The sequence below is a fragment of the Oryza sativa genome, chromosome 9 (assembly GCF_034140825.1).
Source record: "Oryza sativa Japonica Group chromosome 9, ASM3414082v1".
Lineage (NCBI taxonomy): Eukaryota > Viridiplantae > Streptophyta > Magnoliopsida > Poales > Poaceae > Oryza > Oryza sativa.
Genome location: NC_089043.1, coordinates 17,453,536 through 17,476,768, shown reverse-complemented (window position 1 = coordinate 17,476,768; position 23,233 = coordinate 17,453,536). Strand labels below are relative to the sequence as shown.

Sequence of the window (23,233 nt, the reverse complement as noted above, 5' to 3'; positions counted from 1 at the left end):
ACCTCGAGGGAGTTGGAAGGCCCCGCCCCGTCCTTGTAGCCGTGCGTTTTCCGGCGTCTGCTTGGGCGACAACGAAGCGGAGGAGGGAGTAAGGCGGGGGTGAGGAGGAGGCGGTGGTGGTCGCCGCCCGTGTCGCCCCTGCCCCTAAGTGACACGGGGCTCCTCTCGTCTCACATGCAAATTAAACCACATCCACTCCTCTTTTAGGTGGAGTTAAATCTGTTTGGTTAAACTCAAGCTCCAGAGTTGGAGCTAGAGATGGAGCTGTGCTAAACTGATCCCTAATCTGTGAAGCTAAATTTAAGAGTTGGAGTTTTACCTAACGTATCCTCGTAGATACGTACGGGACACTGGATCCGTGTCAGACACAGACACGCACCTAGCTTGCCCTATCAGCGCATCATAGCCGAAAACGTGTATACACCAACTATCCGTCCGATTCCATATCCAATTCTCATCCGCTTGGTGAATCCAGTTCAGCCCACGACGACGAGGAGTTCCAATAAATAGACACAGGGCAGCGCGAAGTGTATCGGCGAGGCAGCGCGAAGCACTAGGCCACTGGCTAGCTGCTGTCGACGCGTAAAGGTATGGCATCAAACATCCGACTACTTCATACTAAGTAATATCGTTACTTGGGCCGAGTTTAGTTTCGAATTTTTTCTTTAAACTTTTCTATTACATCAAAATTTTTCTATACACAAACTTTTAACTTTTCCATCGTATCGTTCCAATTTCAATCAAACTTTCAATTTTAACGTGAACTAAACACACCCTTACTCTATCCCTTTCCAAAATAAACCATACAAGACATCCCTACTATGCTGTCATATCTCATATTAAAATTATAGATTTATTTATTTTAAAACGAAGAGAATATGCAGTTAGTTAGCCAATAAATTAAATATTTATTAGAGATTTCTTTTACTACATTATTTTATCATTGGTATTAAGCTACAGAGTACTTATTAATTTATTTCTTAAAATATTTAATTTATTTTTTCTAATCAAATAGATAATCCATTTTTTTTCTAATCAAATAGATAATCCACGGTAGTAATCAGGCGAATAATCTTTTTCTAAGGGGCCCGTAGTTTGGTTTGGTCTTTTATGTGTTTAATTGGATGTTATTTTTACTCAGTAAATTCATTCTATGTTTATTGCGTTTGTACCTACGTGTTGTTTTTAATAAAATCTGGCCAGTGTGTCTTTGCTGTCCTGACGGAAAAAGAAAAAATAAAAACAATAAGAATCCTTAAATTGTTTATTTTCCTTTTAAAATACAATTCAACCTTTTTTTTGTTAGTAAGAGCATGTTGTCTAACCCTCTTATTTATTCAATGATATTAGCACACTTGGCTCATGGTAGCTCGTTCTTTTTTTTTTTAAAAAAAGAAAAACAAAGCAGTCTAACCTTTCAATAAATTTCTGCAGCACTGTCACAGGGAAAAAAAATGCTATCCCACAGTATAGACAGTTGTAAGGAAGACCAAGAACATCTAGCTCTTCTAGATCCTAAGCTTGCCCCGGTGCTACTGTTGGTTGCTTACCGCATTATTGATACAGACGACAAGGGCAACACCGATGATGAATATTGTCCCATAGATGATGAAGAGGAAGAATTAGATCACGGGGATGAAAATTCACATGATGAGGATATCGTTGATAACGATAAGGATGATTGTGACCTTGGGGATGAAGATGACAATCACACGTGCGAAAGAGATTATGATGGAAGCGATGATGCTGGAACGGAGGAAAGTGATGACAGCGATGATCAGGAGGAAGATGACACTCTTTTCTTCTACAGTATAGCTAAAAGAGAATTGCTATCCAAAAGAGTGGATGAATTCGGCATCCACTTATATTGGATAACAGCACAAGGCTGGTTGCTTATGGTGCACCTTGAATTGTATGAAATTTTCCTATGGAGTCCCATCACAAATCAAAAGATCAACCTACCCTTCGATGAAGACAATTTTCTTGCGAATAATAATGTGGTCAAGTGCTTTCTATCACATAAACCTTCTGATCCAAACTGTATCGTGCTAGTAGTAAATTGCAGGGACACAATGTTCTGGTATTGCCATCCTAAAGGAGACGTATGGTTCAGGCATGAGTACCAATCAAGTATGATTAGTACAGGAGAGGACAGAGAAAATGTTATTGCAACTGTGAAACACCTTACGGCTGTTGGGGGGAGATTCCATGCATATTTAAATCAGGATAAGGCAATTTTGACACTTGAATTCCTGCCAAAGCCAACATTTACAACTACGCCAGTTAAGGATGCACCAGATCCAAGTTATTGGTGCACGTTTTCTACTTGTTTCTTGTTAGAATCAGGTGGAGAGTTGTTCACGTTGTCATTTAAACATCCAATTGAATGTGTTGATAAGGTTATGCAAATTGAAGTTCATAAACTCAATTTATCTCAAAGAATTTGGATGAAAGTTAGCACAATTGATAACAAGGCATTTTTGGTTGACTGTACTGGCTTTGGAGCATCACTCAATGCAGAAGATGTTGGATTGAAGAGGAACTGCATTTACTTTGTAAGACCTAAAGATAAGGGATTATATGTTTATAACATGGAACGAGGAACTACCACCATACACAATCCAGGGGAAGATCTACCAGATAACATTGCACTTGAGATTGTGATGCCTCCATCTTGAATCCTTCATGTTGTACATATGTTATCCTTTTCTTAAGATAATGTTTTAACGGTATATCTTGGACTGATAAGTTCTTTAAATCACTTTATTTTTTTTCATTTTCATATTTTTTATTAAATTAAGAAAATAATAATAAGTAATGGAAAAAATAGATTGGAGAATATATGTATGAAATTTCTTATAATTAATTTTAAGTATTGGAACTATTAGTAAAAAAAAATTTTCTTTCATAATCTTTTGCAGCCGTACATGAACTATTTAAATTTAAAGAAAATTAATATATTGTAGGGGCCTCCCATACTGTTTTCCAATAAAAAAATAATTGTTTTTTATGAGGAATACCTCTATTACTGTAAAGTTATGATTAATATTTGTGATGAACAATTCGCTATGCAAATTATTTAACCAAAGAATTGGTTTTATAGTATGTGTGAATGTTGGTGTGAATGCGTGTGATTCATGTGGGTTAGGTTGTGATATCTGTACCCAGAAACGATTGTTCTGTCTGATTATGTGCAGTTGGCTTGAGGTCCGCCTTGGTCAATTGTGAGGATCGGGACAATGCTCAGGGAGAAGCAGAGGTCTAATGTGGTTAGGATACCATGTGAGAAGGTGACTAGAGTTAGGATTCTTCGAGGTCAACTTCGGTCAACGGTGGGGATCGGGACTAGTCGACTCAGGGAGGAGTTGAGGTCTAGACGATCAAGGATACCAGATGACGAAATTAGGTACGAGATGGCACATGGCACATGACACATGATGGATGGACATCGTGTGGGAGAGATCTTCGCAACGGGTTTCACGAGGTGTGTGTGCAAGTTTCGGTGTCTGCGAAGGAGATTGGAAGAAATTCGAGAAGAGTATATGGTGCTACAGATGGGTGAGGTACTGTAGCATGCAGATACGTGTGTTTACATGTGAGCAGTATATATGCATGTATGTATGCGTGCCCATGCATGTGCATGTGTGGCTCAGTGGTTCTGCATGTTGATGCGGGGACGTCTGATGGGCGATCGCGATCCAGCGATCGGTCCCGCCCCTCATTTCTCCCCTTCCTCCTCCCCTTTTTTTTTTCCTATTACAGTACACCACACAAAAATTTTAAAAAAACAAAACGTTAGAAAAAATTTATGTACAAAAAATTTGAATTCAAATTCAAATTTGAATCGGGTACGTAAACTTTTGACTTATAAACTTTGGATCTATAAACTTGTCTATAAACTTTAGGCCTATAGAAATACTATATATGAAAAATATTTAAATTTAAATTCAAATTTAAATCGGAAATTTGAATTCAAATTCAAATTTGAATCAGATATAATTCAAATTCAAATTTTAAATCGGGTATAATTCAAATTCAAATTTGAAATCGGGTATATAAACTTTAGGTCTATAAACTTTAGGTGCATAAACTTTAGATGTATAGAAATACTATATATGAAAAATATTTGAATTCAAATTCAAATTTGAATCGGACATAATCCAAATTCAAATTTGAATCGGATATATAAACTTTAGGTCTATAAACTTTAGGTGTATAAACTTTAGATGTATAGAAATACTATATATAAAAAGTATTTGAATTCAAATTCAAATTTGAATCAGATATATAAACTTTTGACTTATAAACTTTTGGTCTCTAAACTTTAGATGTGTAAACTTGGTGTATAAACTTTAGGTATATAAATTTACTAAAATAGGAAAGTAATGCGGTGCCAAAAAAGGAAACCAGGTGGAGAGAGGGAGGGGGAGGGGGAGGGGGAGGGAACCGATCGCTCTGGGCGGGCGAGTGATCGCTCGCCCAGTAGCATTTCCGGCGGGGGAGCGCCCGATCCAGCTCCGCCCGCGCCGGGCGACTGGCCAACAGCATTATCGAATACTCCGTCCATCCAAAAAAGACAAACCCTGGTTTCCGTGCCCAACGTTTGACCGTCCGTCTTATTTGAAAAAATTATGAAAAAAATTAAAAAGACAAGTCACGCATAAAATATTAATCATGTTTTATCATCTAACAACAATGAAAATACAAATTTTAAAAAAAATTCATATAAGACGGACAGTCAAAGTTGGACACGCAAACCCAGGGTTTGCCTTTTTTTTTTGGACGGAGGGAGTACATAATTGTTTAGACCAAAAGAATTCCTCACTTCCGGTCCAAGCTCTGACTTCAGGAGTGCCAACCTGGTTGTGCAGAAATTGAATCCACCAACCTGGTCGTCTTGCTGGTCAGCTTCTCGCCAGCCTGGCCACCTGCATACAACCCTTCGCGCACCGTCCCGATCTCAGCCATGGACGCTCGCTCCGCCGTCTGTCGCCGCTTCCATGTCCTACGCAAATGCTCCGGCGCTTCCCCATTGTCCTCTGGCCTCTGCATAGAATTCCTCCTTTCCTAGCTCAGGCCACCGCCCTCACTTCCATTTGTTTCCTACGTTGTCACGCCCAGAAATTCTCGAACCAGAATTTCTAAGCTGAATGTGCATTAAATCCCTGTCCAGGACCAGCCAGGGTACACAAACGACAATTGTTGACATACAGATCCACGTCTTATAAAAAAAATAGAAAAGATTACAAATGCAGCGGAAAAGATAAAAGCGAGCTAAACCGGGAAGCTTGACTTCAGCAGCGGGTGTCTCCACTCCACAGGCAAACCTTGACGGCAGCGACGAAACCAACTTCGATAAAACAGCTCCAACTAGGAAGATCTTCAGCTCTGGTGTGGGGGAAAAGAGAGCAAGACTGAGTACTACCCACTGTACTCAGCAAGTCATACCGGAAGAGGAGGTATGATGCAGGATATAACCAAAGGAAGCTAGGGGTTCTTTTGCATAAAGCAGGCATTTCAAAGCAGTAGTTGAAAGCAGTAAAACAGCTGTAGTAATTAATCAATATTAACCAAACACTGTCCAACGCTACACCACGTTGCAACAGGCCCAACCAACCTCCTGAACTACACCAGTTCATTAAGCTAAACTAGGGGTGAGACTAATCACGGTGAATCTGGTTGATCGCCCATAACCGCGGGCACGGCTATTCGAATAGTTTTACTCTGGCCAGAGGTGTACAACTGTACCCACAAGACACGATTCCACACATGTCGCCATGCCCCGAAGTATCACCATGATACTGCAAAGGGGGAAATCGTGACAAGACCCTCCACATAACCCTCCCCTAACCATCCACACCACGCTAAGGTTTCACCCCCACCCCTCAAAAGGCAGTGGGCGGTCCCCTCTTGCGCCGCGGTGAATCCGGCAGCTGGACAACCGGACACCCCGGCCGACCCAACTCCATCACGCCCACCCTCGCCACCGGTGCCTAGGAAAGGGTCGAGCTATACTTCAGATCAAGCAGTTACCCACTCCCGCTTGTGGTAAGCACGGTAAGTCTCCCAGGGTTTCCCGTGAACCGGTCCTTAACTGCCATGGGTGCGACCAGCAAAACCATGCACCCACAGCCCACCATTCAGTGTATTTTAATTAACTAACACCATTGCGGTGGCACCAACCTAAAGCTATGCCAATAGACAAAGTCTAAGTAATAATGTGATCCCTTTTTGTGTACTAGTTGAACTAAGCATGGCTAAGCATTTCCTAAACCAACATCTAATCATTTTGATACCCAGGTTATCAATGGCATAGGGTAACCAATATGTGGCTGAGGAATAGGACCCATCCCACATTACATTGTAAAAGAATGCAACATTTAATAGAAATGCGGGATATTTGTAAATTGGGTACAATATGATCAAATGTAAAGCATGACTTGCCTTGCTCTCGCACTGACGAGACCTCAGCAACGTCTTCGAGAAACCGTGGATCGACGAAACGGCCGAAACCTACGCGACAAACAAAGCACACAAGCAAAACAGGCTATAAGACTACTGAAACAGGAAACAAAACCATTTTTAATGGATTCTTTGCATTTTTCTTGATTTACTGAGACTTGAATGGACTTAAACGGAGCTCGGATGAATTACTTATGAATTTTAGAAGATAAACTGTGTTTATTACTATAAAAGAAAAGCCTTAATGTATTTATTGCGCAATAAGTCCCAGGGCTGACGTCAGCAAGGGGTGGGGCGGCTGCGCCGACAGGCGGGCCCCACTGGCAGCGGCACAAGGGGAGAGGGAGGGGGCGGCTGGCATGTGGGCCCCACTGGGCAGCGGCACAGGGCGGGAGAGGGAGGCGCCAGCCGGGCTCGGCTCGGCCTCAAAGCCGACCGGCGGCCAAGGCGAGGCGGCGGCGAGGCACGGCCACCGACGGCGGTGACCGGCGGTGCGGGAAGCGGCGGCGACGGCCGAAAGGCGGCGGCAGCGGCTGAAGGCGACGGCACACGCGCGAAGGCCGGCGGCGCACACGGGAGAGGGGGAAAAAGGAAGGGGGAGAGGGGATTCCTCACCGATGAGCACGACGGCCGGCGCGAAGGAAGAAAGCGGCGGCGACGACCGGCGATGCCGAGGTGCGGATGGGCGGCGGCGGCACGCTAGGAGAAAACAAAGAGGGGTTAGGGGTAGGGAGAGCGACCACGGCGGCTAGAGCAGCCGGCCGGAGTTGGGTGGAAATGGAGAGCTCACCGGCGTGCGAGGGAAACGGCGCTTCGGCGACGATTGGCGGCAACCGAATGGTGGCCGAGGTGCGGGCGGGCTCGGTGAGCGCGACGGCGGCGACTGCGCGGCACGGCGGTGGCTATAGAGGCGGCGGCGCGTGGCCGGAGACGGCGGTAGGCGGCGGCGCAAGGGGCGAGCGGCGCGGCGACGATAGGAAGCACGGGAGGGCGCGGCGAGTGCGAAAAACGAGAGAGGAAGACGCGGGGAGCGATTTATAGGTGCGGGAGGGGGCGGACGTGGCCGGGGAGGTGGCCGATTTGGCCGGCGACGTGGGGAGGAGAGAGAGTGAGAGAGGTGGATTCGAAATCGAATCCCGCCCTCTCGAGCGCGCGCGCGGGCCGGGAGATGCGGGGGAATCGGCGGCGACGTGGGCGCGAGGTGCGGGCGCGGAGTGGAGGCGCGACGTGGAGCGGAGAAGGCGGCGGCGCGGCGGATTCGGCGGCGGCATGGGCGGTTGGAGCTTCGGCTCCAGCGGCCGGAGGTGGGAGACGACCGACAGGTGGGGCCCACCTGTCGGCGTCCCGAGAGAGAGGAGGGAGGGGCGGCTTGGGCCGGCCCACAAGGAGGAGGGACCGCGGGAGAGGGATGGACTGGGCCGACGGCCCAAGAAGAGGAAAAAAAAAGGAGGAAAAAGGAAAAAGAAAAAGAAGAAAGGATTTTTCCTGGGATTAAAATTGCACTTTGGTGATTTTTAATTGGTTAAAATTATTTCCAAGGCTCTGAAAATTCCACTAAAAATCCTGTTAATATATTGTGACATGTAGAATCCAAGAAAAATTCCACATGCCGATTCCGATTATTATTTGCATTTATTAATTAGGGAATTAGCTCTAGGTTAATTAAGATAATTTCTTCGGACGATTTATTTAGCCAAATTTTTAAAGCAAGCAAAAAGGGGAAAACTTCAGGGCGTGACAAACCTACCCCCCTTAAACGGAATCTCGACCCCGAGATTCGGAAGAGCTGGCGAAGAGGTGCGGGTGGGTGGCCTTCAACTCATCTTCTCTTTCCCAAGTGGCCTCTTCCTCTGAGTGGTGGCTCCACTGAACCTTGCAGAATCTTATTACTTTGTTTCTGGTCCTTCTCTCGCTGGTTTCGAGGATACGAGTCGGCTTCTCCACATACGTCAGATCTTCCTGAATTTCGATGTGATCCGGACTTGCCTGTTCCTCAGGAACTCTCAAACATTTCTTCAACTGAGAGACGTGGAACACATTATGGATGCCAAGCATGTTGGAGGGAAGCTCGAGCTGGTAAGCAACTTCACCTCTACGTTCCAAAACCCGATATGGTCCCACAAAGCGTGGTGCCAACTTTCCTTTGGTTTGGAAGCGATGTACTCCCCTGAGCGGAGTGACACGGAGATACACATAATCCCCTGTTTCGAAAGCGAGCTCCCTTCGGCGGTTGTCTGCATAGCTTTTCTGCCGAGACTGCGCGATTCTCAATCTTTCCCTAACAGCTCTGACTTTCTCTTCTGCCTCATTTAAAACTTCTGTACCAAACAACTGGCGTTCCCCTGTCTGATCCCAGAAGAGCGGAGTACGACACCTCCGTCCATACAGTGCTTCGAATGGTGCCATCTGCAGACTAGCTTGGTAACTGTTGTTGTACGAGAACTCAGCATACGGCAAGCTTTTGTCCCATGCTCCACCAAAGTCAAGCGCACAGGCTCTCAACATATCCTCTAGTATTTGGTTGACCCGCTCGGTCTGGCCGTCTGTTTGTGGATGGTAAGCAGTGCTGAAATTCAACCGGGTTCCCAATTCTTCTTGTAATTTCTGCCAGAACTTTGAAGTGAATTGGCTTCCTCGATCAGACACGATCTTCTTAGGTACACCATGTAAACACATGATTCTTGCTAGATAGAGTTCTGCTAATTTCTTTCCTGAGTAGGTAGTGTGCACCGGAATGAAGTGAGCCACTTTGGTGAGTCGGTCAACGACTACCCAAATAGAATCATGCCCCGATGACGTCCTGGGCAAACCGGTGACGAAATCCATTCCGATTTCTTCCCACTTCCATTCTGGAATCTGAAGTGGCTGTAGCAAACCTGCTGGCCTTTGGTGTTCTGCCTTTACTCGTTGACAGACGTCACAGAGTGCTACGAATTCAGCTATTTCCCTTCTCATGCTGACCCACCAAAACTTCTCTTTGAGGTCTTGGTACATCTTAGTACTACCGGGATGAATGGAATACTGAGTTTGATGAGCCTCGGTTAGTATCAGGTCTTTTAATTCCTTGTTTTCGGGTACACACAATCTTTCTCCCATCCAGATTGTTCCTTGTTCGTCCTCAACAAAACCTCGGGCTTTTCCAACCCTCATGTTCTTTTTGAGCTCTGCTATTTCAGGATCACTTGCTTGAGCTATGCGAACCTGCTCCACCAGTGTGGGCTGTGCCTCTAGGGCAGCCACGAATCCGTGCTCAACTATACCAAGGTTCAAATGTTCCAAATCACGTTGAACCTCACCGCATAGTTCCTCTACCCATGCGACGTTGCAGTAACTCTTCCTGCTCAAGGCATCTGCTACCACATTAGCCTTGCCGGGATGATAGTGTATTCCCATATCATAATCTTTAATTAGCTCCAACCATCTTCGCTGTCGGAGATTCAGATCAGGTTGGGTAAAGATGTACTTTAGACTTTTGTGATCTGTATATACCTCACAACGGTTACCGATGAGATAGTGCCGCCAAATCTTTAAAGCATGAACAACTGCGGCCAATTCCAGATCATGCGTCGGGTAGTTGCCTTCATGAGGACGCAACTGCCGTGAAGCATAAGAAACCACTTTGCCATCCTGCATCAACACACATCCTAGCCCCTGGCGAGATGCATCACAATAGACCTGGAAATCTTTCGTCTGATCAGGCAGGATTAAGACCGGTGCAGACACCAACCGTCGTTTGAGTTCTTCAAAACTCCTATTGCATTCAGCAGACCAGATAAACTTTTCTTCCTTCTTCAATAGCTGTGTCATTGGCTTAGCAATTTTAGAGAAGTTCTCAATGAACCGGCGGTAATAACCCGCAAGTCCTAAGAAACTCCGAACCTGAGTGACTGTCCTTGGTGGGGTCCATTTGGTAACTGACTCCACATTTGCTGGATCCACAGCTACTCCTTGAGCATTCACGATGTGACCGAGAAACTGAACTTCCTTAAGCCAGAAGTCGCACTTGCTGATCTTGGCATATAGCTGGTGCTCTTTTAACTTTTCAAGTACCAGCCGAAGATGCTGCTCATGTTCTTCCTCGGACTTGGAGTAGATTAGTATGTCATCGATGAAAACCACGACAAACTTGTCTAGAAATTCCATAAACACCTTGTTCATCAAATTCATGAAGAAGGCAGGTGCATTAGTGAGTCCGAAAGACATAACTGTGCATTCGAACAACCCGTACCGAGTGATGAATGCTGTCTTTGGAATATCCTCTTCGCGGATCCTCAACTGGTGATAACCTGATCGCAGGTCTATCTTAGAGAACACCGTAGCTCCTTTCAACTGATCAAACAGATCATCAATCCTTGGCAAAGGATACTTGTTCTTGATGGTGACCTCATTGAGTGCGCGGTAGTCAACGCACATCCTCTTGGTTTTGTCTTTCTTCTCCACAAAGATAACCGGAGCACCCCAAGGCGACGTGCTCGGGCGGATGTATCCCTTCTGTAACTGTTCATCAACTTGCTTCTTGACTTCCGCCAACTCGTTGGCTCCCATTCTGTAAGGCCTCTTGTGGATTGGTGCAGTTCCAGGTACCAAGTCAATCCGGAACTCGATATCCCTTTTTGGTGGCATTGTTGTCAGATCATCCGGAAAAACCTCTGGATACTCTCTGACTATGGGAATATCCTCCAGCTTCTTAGTGGTTTTCTCCACTGCTACCTCTTGTTCTTCACCAGCAGCCTGGTTCAAACTAATCCCTGGCTTCTGCGGCACTGGAGACTGGAAGATTACCACCTCTCCTTTTGCATTGGTCAACTTGATGGTGCGGCTGGCGCAATCAATCACTCCTCTGTGCCTTGCCAACCAATCCATTCCAAGTATGACATCTAGGTCCTTGGATTCGAGAAGAATGAGGTTGGCTGGAAAAATCAACCCTTGAATTTCAACTGTCACAGATGGGCAGTAGTGAGTTGTGGTCATGCCACCTCCAGGAGTATGAACCCGCATTGGTATCTTAAGCTTCACTAAAGATAACCCATGTGCACCAGCAAAACGCTTGGAAATGAAGGAATGGGTTGCACCAGAATCAAACAATATTACTGCCGGTGTCGAGTTGACGGGGAATGTGCCCAATATAACCTCTGGTGCTGACTGCGCCTCCTCTGCAGATGCATGATTAACACGGGCCTGAACGAACTTGGGTCCGGCACGTCTTGGCTTCGGGCACTTTCCAACCGTGTGTCCGGGTTTGTTACAATTGAAGCAGAGTTCGGGTTTTTCTCCCAACCTCTTGGGCTGTTCTGGCAGAGCTGGCTGAACTGATTGGGCTGGAATCTTTAGTGAACTCGGAGTAGGGTTGAGGCTGTGCTGCTCACTATTGTTGTGACTGTCACTATGGTGGTTCTTGTTGAAGTTACCCGGGTGGTAGGGACGGTGCTGCCGGATAATCATGGTGGAAGGTCCACCGTGATGTCCCATCGTGAAACGAGGCTTCTGACTCTTCCCCTGGGGAGTCCTGAACTGAGCTGCCTTCCTCTTACGGTTTATTTTGTTACAGTGCTCCTCCTGACGGATAGCCTTATCCACCAGCTTCTCAAAGTCCTCATAATCTCTAGAGATCAACTGGTTAGTCAATTCATCATCAAGACCAGACAAAAACTTCTCCTGCCTCTCGGCATCGGTACGCACGTCCTCAGGGGCGTAGCGCGCGAGGCGGTTGAACTCATGCAAATACTCTATAACTGTTCTGGTTCCTTGTTGCAGGGAACGGAACTCTCTCTTCTTTTGTGCCACAATTCCCTCGGGAACCTGTGCTTTATTGAAACTATGACGAAACTCTGTCCAAGTAACCTCTGCCCCAGTTGGACGGGTCACCATGTAGTTGTCCCACCAAACAGAAGCGGGACCTTGCAGCTGGTGTGTAGCAAAAGCAACCTTCTCTTGCTCGTTGCATTGCAAAAGATTCAGCTTCTTCTCAATGGCATGAAGCCAGTCGTGGGCCTCGATTGGGTTGGTGGTGCTTGAGAAGGTGGGCGGCTTGACACGAAGAAATTCTAACAATTTGGACTGAGGAGGCGGAGGACCAAATTGCAGGTTCTGCTGCTGCGGCTGTGCTTGCTGCTGCACCTGCTGCAACACCTGATGGTACTGTTGCTGCATCTGTTGCATCATCATTGTCATCATCTGAGTCTGATTGTTCAACACCTGAGCAATTGTTGGGTTCTCGGGCGGTGGGGACGGACTGTTGTCAGATGCACCGTTGGCACGTGCTCCATTGATCGGCTCTTCGCTGCCACTGGCGTTGTTGGAGTCGCGTGAACCATTCCTTATCTCCATCTGAGGGGATAGGTGGAAATATGAGAAAAGGAAGAAAAACAGGGGGCTCAGAAACTAATCTTGCTTATGAATTTAAGTGCAATTATCTTAATCTTGATTAAAACACTGAAAAAGAGGCACGCAACTCCTAATTGAGGCAGTCATACCACTGACACATGATATCGACCGCCGACTAACCCACAAGCAACAAACCTAAACACGAAAACTAGCAAGCAAACAGACTAAGAAGGCGATAAAGCTAAGGGCGGCGACTCTGAAGCTCGAGGCGGCGCTTGCAAACGAGGGATAGGACTGACATCTAAAGTAGACAAGGGATAGGAACCAACTCATGCTCAAATCCAAATTAAACAAAGCAAAAGAAGACTCAAATAAATAACCGAGCATGATGATTTTTATGCATAGAATATTTTTCATGAACTCAAATAAAGACACTAATGCAACTAAACAATAAATTAATGCATAGACTAGTTGCATGGAAAATGATGCGCATAACATTGCCCCCACCGAATATAGACACGACCTAATGCATAACCCCCAATAAATTCCCGACTGACTGTCGAATAAACTCCAACTAAAATTTTTCTAAAGCCCTAGGCTGAGCTCATTTTTTTTTTTAAAAAAAAAAAAAAAATCCGATCCGAATGAACGACCAAGATTTTTCCCGCAAACCAAAGAGGCAAAACTCCAAATTTTCCCAAAACAAATTCCAAGTGCAAAAAGGCATATGCAGATGAAAAAGGGGTTCAGAGGGCTCTTAGGTTTCCAGTTGGCTTGTCCTACGGTCAAGGTCGGCTCTGATACCAACTTGTCACGCCCAGAAATTCTCGAACCAGAATTTCTAAGCTGAATGTGCATTAAATCCCTGTCCAGGACCAGCCAGGGTACACAAACGACAATTGTTGACATACAGATCCACGTCTTATAAAAAAAATAGAAAAGATTACAAATGCAGCGGAAAAGATAAAAGCGAGCTAAACCGGGAAGCTTGACTTCAGCAGCGGGTGTCTCCACTCCACAGGCAAACCTTGACGGCAGCGACGAAACCAACTTCGATAAAACAGCTCCAACTAGGAAGATCTTCAGCTCTGGTGTGGGGGAAAAGAGAGCAAGACTGAGTACTACCCACTGTACTCAGCAAGTCATACCGGAAGAGGAGGTATGATGCAGGATATAACCAAAGGAAGCTAGGGGTTCTTTTGCATAAAGCAGGCATTTCAAAGCAGTAGTTGAAAGCAGTAAAACAACTGTAGTAATTAATCAATATTAACCAAACACTGTCCAACGCTACACCACGTTGCAACAGGCCCAACCAACCTCCTGAACTACACCAGTTCATTAAGCTAAACTAGGGGTGAGACTAATCACGGTGAATCTGGTTGATCGCCCATAACCGCGGGCACGGCTATTCGAATAGTTTTACTCTGGCCAGAGGTGTACAACTGTACCCACAAGACACGATTCCACACATGTCGCCATGCCCCGAAGTATCACCATGATACTGCAAAGGGGGAAATCGTGACAAGACCCTCCACATAACCCTCCCCTAACCATCCACACCACGCTAAGGTTTCACCCCCACCCCTCAAAAGGCAGTGGGCGGTCCCCTCTTGCGCCGCGGTGAATCCGGCAGCTGGACAACCGGACACCCCGGCCGACCCAACTCCATCACGCCCACCCTCGCCACCGGTGCCTAGGAAAGGGTCGAGCTATACTTCAGATCAAGCAGTTACCCACTCCCGCTTGTGGTAAGCACGGTAAGTCTCCCAGGGTTTCCCGTGAACCGGTCCTTAACTGCCATGGGTGCGACCAGCAAAACCATGCACCCACAGCCCACCATTCAGTGTATTTTAATTAACTAACACCATTGCGGTGGCACCAACCTAAAGCTATGCCAATAGACAAAGTCTAAGTAATAATGTGATCCCTTTTTGTGTACTAGTTGAACTAAGCATGGCTAAGCATTTCCTAAACCAACATCTAATCATTTTGATACCCAGGTTATCAATGGCATAGGGTAACCAATATGTGGCTGAGGAATAGGACCCATCCCACATTACATTGTAAAAGAATGCAACATTTAATAGAAATGCGGGATATTTGTAAATTGGGTACAATATGATCAAATGTAAAGCATGACTTGCCTTGCTCTCGCACTGACGAGACCTCAGCAACGTCTTCGAGAAACCGTGGATCGACGAAACGGCCGAAACCTACGCGACAAACAAAGCACACAAGCAAAACAGGCTATAAGACTACTGAAACAGGAAACAAAACCATTTTTAATGGATTCTTTGCATTTTTCTTGATTTACTGAGACTTGAATGGACTTAAACGGAGCTCGGATGAATTACTTATGAATTTTAGAAGATAAACTGTGTTTATTACTATAAAAGAAAAGCCTTAATGTATTTATTGCGCAATAAGTCCCAGGGCTGACGTCAACAAGGGGTGGGGCGGCTGCGCCGACAGGCGGGCCCCACTGGCAGCGGCACAAGGGGAGAGGGAGGGGGCGGCTGGCATGTGGGCCCCACTGGGCAGCGGCACAGGGCGGGAGAGGGAGGCGCCAGCCGGGCTCGGCTCGGCCTCAAAGCCGACCGGCGGCCAAGGCGAGGCGGCGGCGAGGCACGGCCACCGACGGCGGTGACCGGCGGTGCGGGAAGCGGCGGCGACGGCCGAAAGGCGGCGGCAGCGGCTGAAGGCGACGGCACACGCGCGAAGGCCGGCGGCGCACACGGGAGAGGGGGAAAAAGGAAGGGGGAGAGGGGATTCCTCACCGATGAGCACGACGGCCGGCGCGAAGGAAGAAAGCGGCGGCGACGACCGGCGATGCCGAGGTGCGGATGGGCGGCGGCGGCACGCTAGGAGAAAACAAAGAGGGGTTAGGGGTAGGGAGAGCGACCACGGCGGCTAGAGCAGCCGGCCGGAGTTGGGTGGAAATGGAGAGCTCACCGGCGTGCGAGGGAAACGGCGCTTCGGCGACGATTGGCGGCAACCGAATGGTGGCCGAGGTGCGGGCGGGCTCGGTGAGCGCGACGGCGGCGACTGCGCGGCACGGCGGTGGCTATAGAGGCGGCGGCGCGTGGCCGGAGACGGCGGTAGGCGGCGGCGCAAGGGGCGAGCGGCGCGGCGACGATAGGAAGCACGGGAGGGCGCGGCGAGTGCGAAAAACGAGAGAGGAAGACGCGGGGAGCGATTTATAGGTGCGGGAGGGGGCGGACGTGGCCGGGGAGGTGGCCGATTTGGCCGGCGACGTGGGGAGGAGAGAGAGTGAGAGAGGTGGATTCGAAATCGAATCCCGCCCTCTCGAGCGCGCGCGCGGGCCGGGAGATGCGGGGGAATCGGCGGCGACGTGGGCGCGAGGTGCGGGCGCGGAGTGGAGGCGCGACGTGGAGCGGAGAAGGCGGCGGCGCGGCGGATTCGGCGGCGGCATGGGCGGTTGGAGCTTCGGCTCCAGCGGCCGGAGGTGGGAGACGACCGACAGGTGGGGCCCACCTGTCGGCGTCCCGAGAGAGAGGAGGGAGGGGCGGCTTGGGCCGGCCCACAAGGAGGAGGGACCGCGGGAGAGGGATGGACTGGGCCGACGGCCCAAGAAGAGGAAAAAAAAAAGGAGGAAAAAGGAAAAAGAAAAAGAAGAAAGGATTTTTCCTGGGATTAAAATTGCACTTTGGTGATTTTTAATTGGTTAAAATTATTTCCAAGGCTCTGAAAATTCCACTAAAAATCCTGTTAATATATTGTGACATGTAGAATCCAAGAAAAATTCCACATGCCGATTCCGATTATTATTTGCATTTATTAATTAGGGAATTAGCTCTAGGTTAATTAAGATAATTTCTTCGGACGATTTATTTAGCCAAATTTTTAAAGCAAGCAAAAAGGGGAAAACTTCAGGGCGTGACATACGTCAACATGCATGCCCAATTCCTCAGCTGCGCGCTCTTTGCCAGTACCTGTCGACCCGCGGCGGCGCTTGCAGCACGGCTGTCCCAGGGGCGTGCGCTCCGCCCGCACAGGCCCCCTAGACCCAAAACTCTAACATTATATATACAACCCAATAAGTAAATTGGTAGCTGAACTTGTTCCAAAAATCTTTTTTTTTTCACATCGTTAATGTAGGATCGAATAGCAAGAACTAAGCCAACCAGAGAGGGGTGAATGGTTGTAGTACCCAAAACCGAAACTTTTAGCGGAATTAAAAGTTACCCTCGAATTTGATGAAGATCGGTCTGACCGGAGTTGATCCGCAAGTTTGACCGTACCTATGCCGCCGGTTTGACCAGTATAGATCGTTTGGTCCAAACGCTCGCGTAGCCTCCTCCTTCTCTGACCAGTATAAACTTGCGGCCGAAATGACCGATGTGACGGCAGTCAGGGAGCCCTGCGCACGCACCTACTGCTAGCAGGGGAGGTGGTCTGCGACCGCCCCGTCTAATCGCCATTAATGAGGGGCTTTTTGCCTCGCATTTGAGCTCGGACCAGTTCTTCTCGCACCGGTCCGTATGAGAGATCCCCACCCAACGGTGGGAATGAATGGCCGGAAGTCGTCGATAATTAAGAAGGAATGTCCGCCCGTGTCTCTCGGCGTGATGGGATGGGCCCATGCCGCGGTAAGGCGCGCGTGGCTCCACATGTCGGAAGACAAGACAAGCATTAATTGCCTGTAAAGAATATTTTCCTTACCCTTGAAGCTAGTTTTGGGCCTTTGTGGTAACCTTTTAAGATATAAAAAGAGGTCCATGCCCCAGTGGAGAGAGGGGCGAATCCTAGAGAAGAAAGGCACTTTTATTCTCCCACCTAAATCAATCACACACAAGAGTAGGGTATTATGCTTCCATAGCGGCCAGAACTTGTATAAACCTCTTGCATTTCCATCACTCTCGAGGGGCCCAACCCCCTCTGCCTCTCTCTCCATCAACTCTCAGACCTACAACCGTGCCCCTGGACTGAACTAGAAAGGGGGTCCCCACGGTCCCCCGCTTGAGGAGTTCACCCTTCGACATGTATGGTAGGAGGACAAAACAGGTTGGCGTGGGAGAGGATGGGCCGGATTGGTTTGGTTGGATGGTTTGGGGGCATTCTTGAAAACTTTTTTTACAAATAGACCCGTAGAAAAACTTATTTCAGGAGTGGTTCCTTTTCACGGCGCCAGTGTGATTGGTGCCATGATCAAGATGGCGACTCCAATGTCATTGGTGTCAATGACCTATTTGTATAAAAAATTAAAAATAATTTTCAAAAGGACTAAAATGCAAATATATTTCTTCCAAATAGGTCCTTGACTTCATTGGCACCGTCGTCCAATATGACAACGCTAATGATGGTGGCACCGAGAAAAGGGTCCATCCTAGAGTAAGTTTTTCTAGTGTATTTGCAAGATGAACTTATTCATTTAATTTGATAAAGAAGGGGAAGAAAAATGTCATGCAGTTTGGTGCTGAAGAAAAAAAATTAAGTCGTTCATTTAGTCTGAGGGGGTGTAAAAATTTTGTGTGAACTAAACGGGGCCTGAATCCGAAGAAGAAAATAATGAGTTACATTGAATTCAGTGAATTCGGAGGGAAAAAAACAGAAGATTGAATTCAGTAGTTAGCTAGTCTGAATCCGAAGAAGAAAATTAGTGAGTTACTTTGAATAAAGTGAGTTCGGAGGGAAAAAAAGAAAATTTGAATTCACTGGTTGATTTGAATCCGAAGATTAAAAAAAAGAAGAGAAAAAAGAAGAAAAATAGTGAGTTACTCTGAATTCAGTGAGTTCGGGGGAAAAAACGAAAGTTTGAATTCAGTGGTTGATTTGAATCTGAAGATAAAAAAATAATAAAAATAGTGAGTTACTTTGAATTCAGATTTGAATTCAGTGAGTTCGGAGGAAAAACAACAAAAGTTTGAATTCAGTGGTTGATTTGAATCTGAAGATAAAACGAACGAAGAAGAAAATAATGAGTTACATTGAATTCAGTGAATTCGGAGGGAAAAAAAAACAGAAGATTGAATTCAGCAGTTAGCTAGTCTGAATCCGAAGAAGAAAATTAGTGAGTTACTTTGAATTCAGTGAGTTCGGAGGGAAAAAAAGAAAAATTTAAATTCACTGGTTGATTTGAATCCCAAGATTAAAAAAAAAAGAAGAGAAAAAAGAAGAAAAATTGTGAGTTACTTTGAATTCAGTGAGTTCGGGGAAAAAACGAAAGTTTGAATTCAGTGGTTGATTTGAATCTGAAGATAAAAATAATAATAATAATAGTGAGTTACTTTGAATTCAGTGAGTTCGGAGGAAAAACAACGAAAGTTTGAATTCAGTGGTTGATTTGAATCTGAAGATAAAAAGAACGAAGAAGAAAATAATGAGTTACATTGAATTCAGTGAATTCGGAGGGAAAAAACAGAAGATTGAATTCAGCAGTTAGCTAGTCTGAATCCAAAGAAGAAAATTAGTGAGTTACTTTGAATTCAGTGAGTTCGGAGGGAAAAAAAGAAAATTTGAATTCACTGGTTGATTTGAATCCGAAGATTAAAAAAAAGAAGAGAAAAAAGAAGAAAAATAGTGAGTTACTTTGAATTCAGTGAGTTCGGGGGAAAAAACGAAAGTTTGAATTCAGTGGTTGATTTGAATCTGAAGATAAAAAAAATAATAAAAATAGTGAGTTACTTTGAATTCAGTGAGTTCGGAGGAAAAACAACGAAAGTTTGAATTCCAACGAAAGTTTGAATTCAGTGGTTGATTTGAATCTGAAGATAAAAAGAAGGAAAAAAAAAGTTAACTTGGCTTCGCCCGGGTTCGAACCGGAGACCTTCAGTGTGTTAGACTGACGTGATAACCAACTACACCACGAAACCATCTTGTGCTGATGATCTCTGAATAGTTTTTTATCTGTAGATGAGCGGAGCATGTGATGAGCGCAGTTGCAAAGTTTGCTGTCGTGGGCAGGAAGGAGGGCATCAAGCGGCTGGGAGCTGTGTCGCATGGTGCAGATCTGGAGCAAGCACAGCCAGCTAGGGGTGAAAGTGGTTCGGATAGTTTCCGTCCGTCCGGACCATTTTTCGGATTCGGATAGTTTCCGTCGGAACTATCCGGAAATTCTCGGATTCGGAAACGAATTCGGATTTTTTTTTCTCGGAAACGAAAACGAATACAGTAAGGGTACTATCCGTCGGAATCAGAAAACGGTCGGAAAAACTATCCGGATTTTTTTTCAGATATCCGCAGACATTGAGCAAAGTTTAGAAAAAACATGTATATATACATAACTTTTTCATATGGAATCAGATGGCGACAAACTTTATATCAACATTGTAGAGCTCGATGAGATCTACAACTTTCTTATTGACTATTTTATTATTTGAGGTCATTTAAGGAGTCTAAATATTCATTATAATATACCATATTAATTTTTACAAAATCTCAGATCTACAATTCAAACGACATCTGATGGAGATGTGTTCCATATCAAAGTTGTAGAGCTCAACGGGATCTACCACTTTGTAGTTTATAACATTTGTATTTGAAAGCATTTAAAGTATAAAACAAACATTACAAGTTTTGAAGATGTGAAGTAAAATAAATAACTTCTCCAATTTATACAATGGTAAGTAAGTTATACATCTAGTAAAAGGTCTTGAAAATAGAAAATGATAATCATATTTGCATATGTATCTGTAAGAGGAATAGCCATGAAAATCGATTTTCACATAGGGTTATGGGACCGTCTACAAAATTGACGATATAAATGTTGGAGATGTTGAACTAAAATAATAAGCGATATCTCTTCCTTGATCAAGAAACTCAATTTGAGGGGTTTTTTATATACCGATAAATATCCGCTACCGTATTCGTTCCGTCTCGTATTCGCTCCGTATCTGTATTCGATAATATTCGATTTCATTTCCGTATCCGAGTTTTCGATTCCGATTCCGATTCCGAAAAAAATATGAAAACGAATATGATAAAGCTAGTTTCCGTCCGTATCCGATCCGTTTTCATCCATACAGCCACCAACACCAATACTCCCACCGTTTCTAAAAATTTAATATTTTTAATGCCGTTGATTTTTTTAAATATATTTTATCGTTCGTCTTGTTAAAAAAATTTAAGAAATTATTAATTCTTTTCCTATCATTTGATTCATTATTAAATATACTTATATGTATACATATAGTTTTGTATATTTCACAAAATTTTTTAAATAAAACGAACGATCAAACATGTGATAAAAAGTCAACGGTGTCAAATATTTAGGCTGTGTTTAGTTCCACGCTAAAATTGAAAGTTTGAATAAAAAAGTTAGAAGTTTATGTGTATAGAAAAGTTTTGATGTGATGGAAAAGTTGGAAGTTTGAAGAAAAAGTTGGGAACTAAGGCTATGTTTAGTTAACACCGAAATTGGAAGTTTGGTTGAAATTGGAACGATGTGACGAAAAAATTAGAGTTTTGTGTGTGTAGAAAAGTTTTAATGTGATGGAAAAGTTAAAGGTTTGAAGAAAAACTTTGGAACTAAACACGGCTTAAACAAGCACTTAGAAATGGAGGGAGTACTCTACAGGAATCTTTCTTGAGTTCAGAGAATCCACTTTTATTTTTTTTCACCTAGCCCTGTTTAGATCCCTCCCTAAAATTTTTCACCTTGTCACGTCGAATGTTTGAACACATACATGAAGTATTAAATATAGGCTAAAAAATAACTAATTGCACATATTACAACTAATTTGCGAGGCGAATTTTTTAAGCCTAATTGCTTTATGATTTGACAATGTGGTACTATAGTAAACATTTGCTAATGACGGATTAATTAGGCTTAATAAATTCGTCTTGCACTTTACATACGGAATTATTAGACTACATTTAATACTTTAAATGTGTATCCGTAAATTCAATATGACACGCCAAAACTTTTCACCCTGGATTTAAACACCCCCTGTTAGTGCGTCAGCGCTTGTGGATTCTTAATTTGATTGGACTAAATTTTCCTTCTTCGAACGGCAGCGAATCTCTGACTTTTTGATGCTCCGATTGGTTCTACGTGTTGTCCTGGATTTTTTGTTGGCTTACTGTATGTCTGCATGTCCGATTTTTCTGCAGGAAGGTCGTGGTTTTTTCATGAACAAGGCTGTGATTATTTCATGCCAAAATTAGAAGTTTTGTTGAAATTGAAACGATGTGATGGAAAAGTTGAAAATTTGTGTATATAAGAAAGTTTTAATATAATGAAAAAGTTAAATATGCGAACACGGCCCAAATTTATAGGTTCTATATCCGATATCTCTTCCACAGGCTTTATTTTCCTTTTTATACACATACTACTACCTCAGCGGCGTTTATGAGTTCTGATTTTCTTTTTTTGTTGAACTGGATCGATGGAAATTCTGAACTTTGTACATTTGTGTGTGTAGTTGGTGTGCTAAAATTTTTTCAAGTATACGGACACACATTTGAAGTATTAAACGTAGACTAATAACAAAACAAATTACAGATTCCGCTTGTAAACTGCGAGACGAATCTATTAAGCCTAATTAATCCATCATTTGCAAATGTTTACTGTAGCACCACATTGTTAAATCATGGCGTAATTAGACTCAAAAGATTTGTCTCGCAATTTACATACAAACTGTACAGTTGGTTTTTTTGTCTACATTTAATGCTCCATGCATGTGTCCAAATATTTGATGTGACGGTAAAGTTGGAAGTTTGAAGAAAATATCTTGAATTGTAGTACTACGTTTTGTGTTCTGTTTTCTGGGCTCCCGATGCATTGAATAAGTGAAAAAATGGGGTTGCAAAGCTGAAGCTAAAACCTTGTAATCCCTTGTAGAAATTAGGATATATATTTTTTTGTCGGGGAAAAGTTAGGATATCTAGGAAGAGGACTATTTTTCGAGGGGATAGGGAAGAGGACACTGCACACATTCTTTTCCCCCTCTTAAGTTCATACGACTTGTGACAGTGAACTTAGGCTGTGTTCAGGAGGTGAGTTGGGAGCTCACCTCCTGCGCACGTAAAACAGAGCAACACATTTTCTTTTGATTAATTAAGTATTTACCTTTTTAAAAAATAGTTTAATATGATTTTTTAAAAGCAACTTTTGAATATATTTTTTTTAAAAAAACACACAGTTTAGCAGTTTGAAAAGCGTGTGTGTGAAAAACGAGAGAGGTGAGTTAGGAAAGTTGGGAAAAAAACTCAGCCTTAGGACAGTCCTCAAATTGCATTTCCGCACTAGGTCATGCAACCGCTTCAATAGCAGGTAATTAATTTGTTTTTGAGACGGAGGAATTCCGCCTCCATCTTCTGTGCTTCATCTTATCAGTTCTTGCCAACATTTAGATTTTTTGAAACTTGATATATTTTTAGTTTACTAGCAAATATATTGTGCTTTGCAACGGGATCTAGTAAGAGGGGTTAAACGTTCCATTCCACTCTACTATAGTATGTTTTCAGTTTTTTAGTGTGTTTCAAC

At 44.5% G+C, this 23,233-nt stretch overlaps 2 non-coding genes across 2 annotated transcripts; one reads left to right on the top strand and one right to left on the bottom strand.

Moving 5' to 3' along the window:
- The first annotated feature begins 478 nt into the window (after positions 1 to 478).
- Positions 479 to 2,463, top strand: LOC4346943 (uncharacterized). The gene is made up of 2 exons (XR_010735176.1): positions 479 to 588; positions 1,435 to 2,463. It is a non-coding gene; the product is annotated as an uncharacterized protein (transcript).
- A 17,082-nt stretch (positions 2,464 to 19,545) lies between these two features.
- TRNAV-AAC (transfer RNA valine (anticodon AAC)) lies at positions 19,546 to 19,619 on the bottom strand. The gene has a single exon. It is a non-coding gene; the product is annotated as a tRNA-Val (tRNA).
- Positions 19,620 to 23,233: the final 3,614 nt, after the last annotated feature.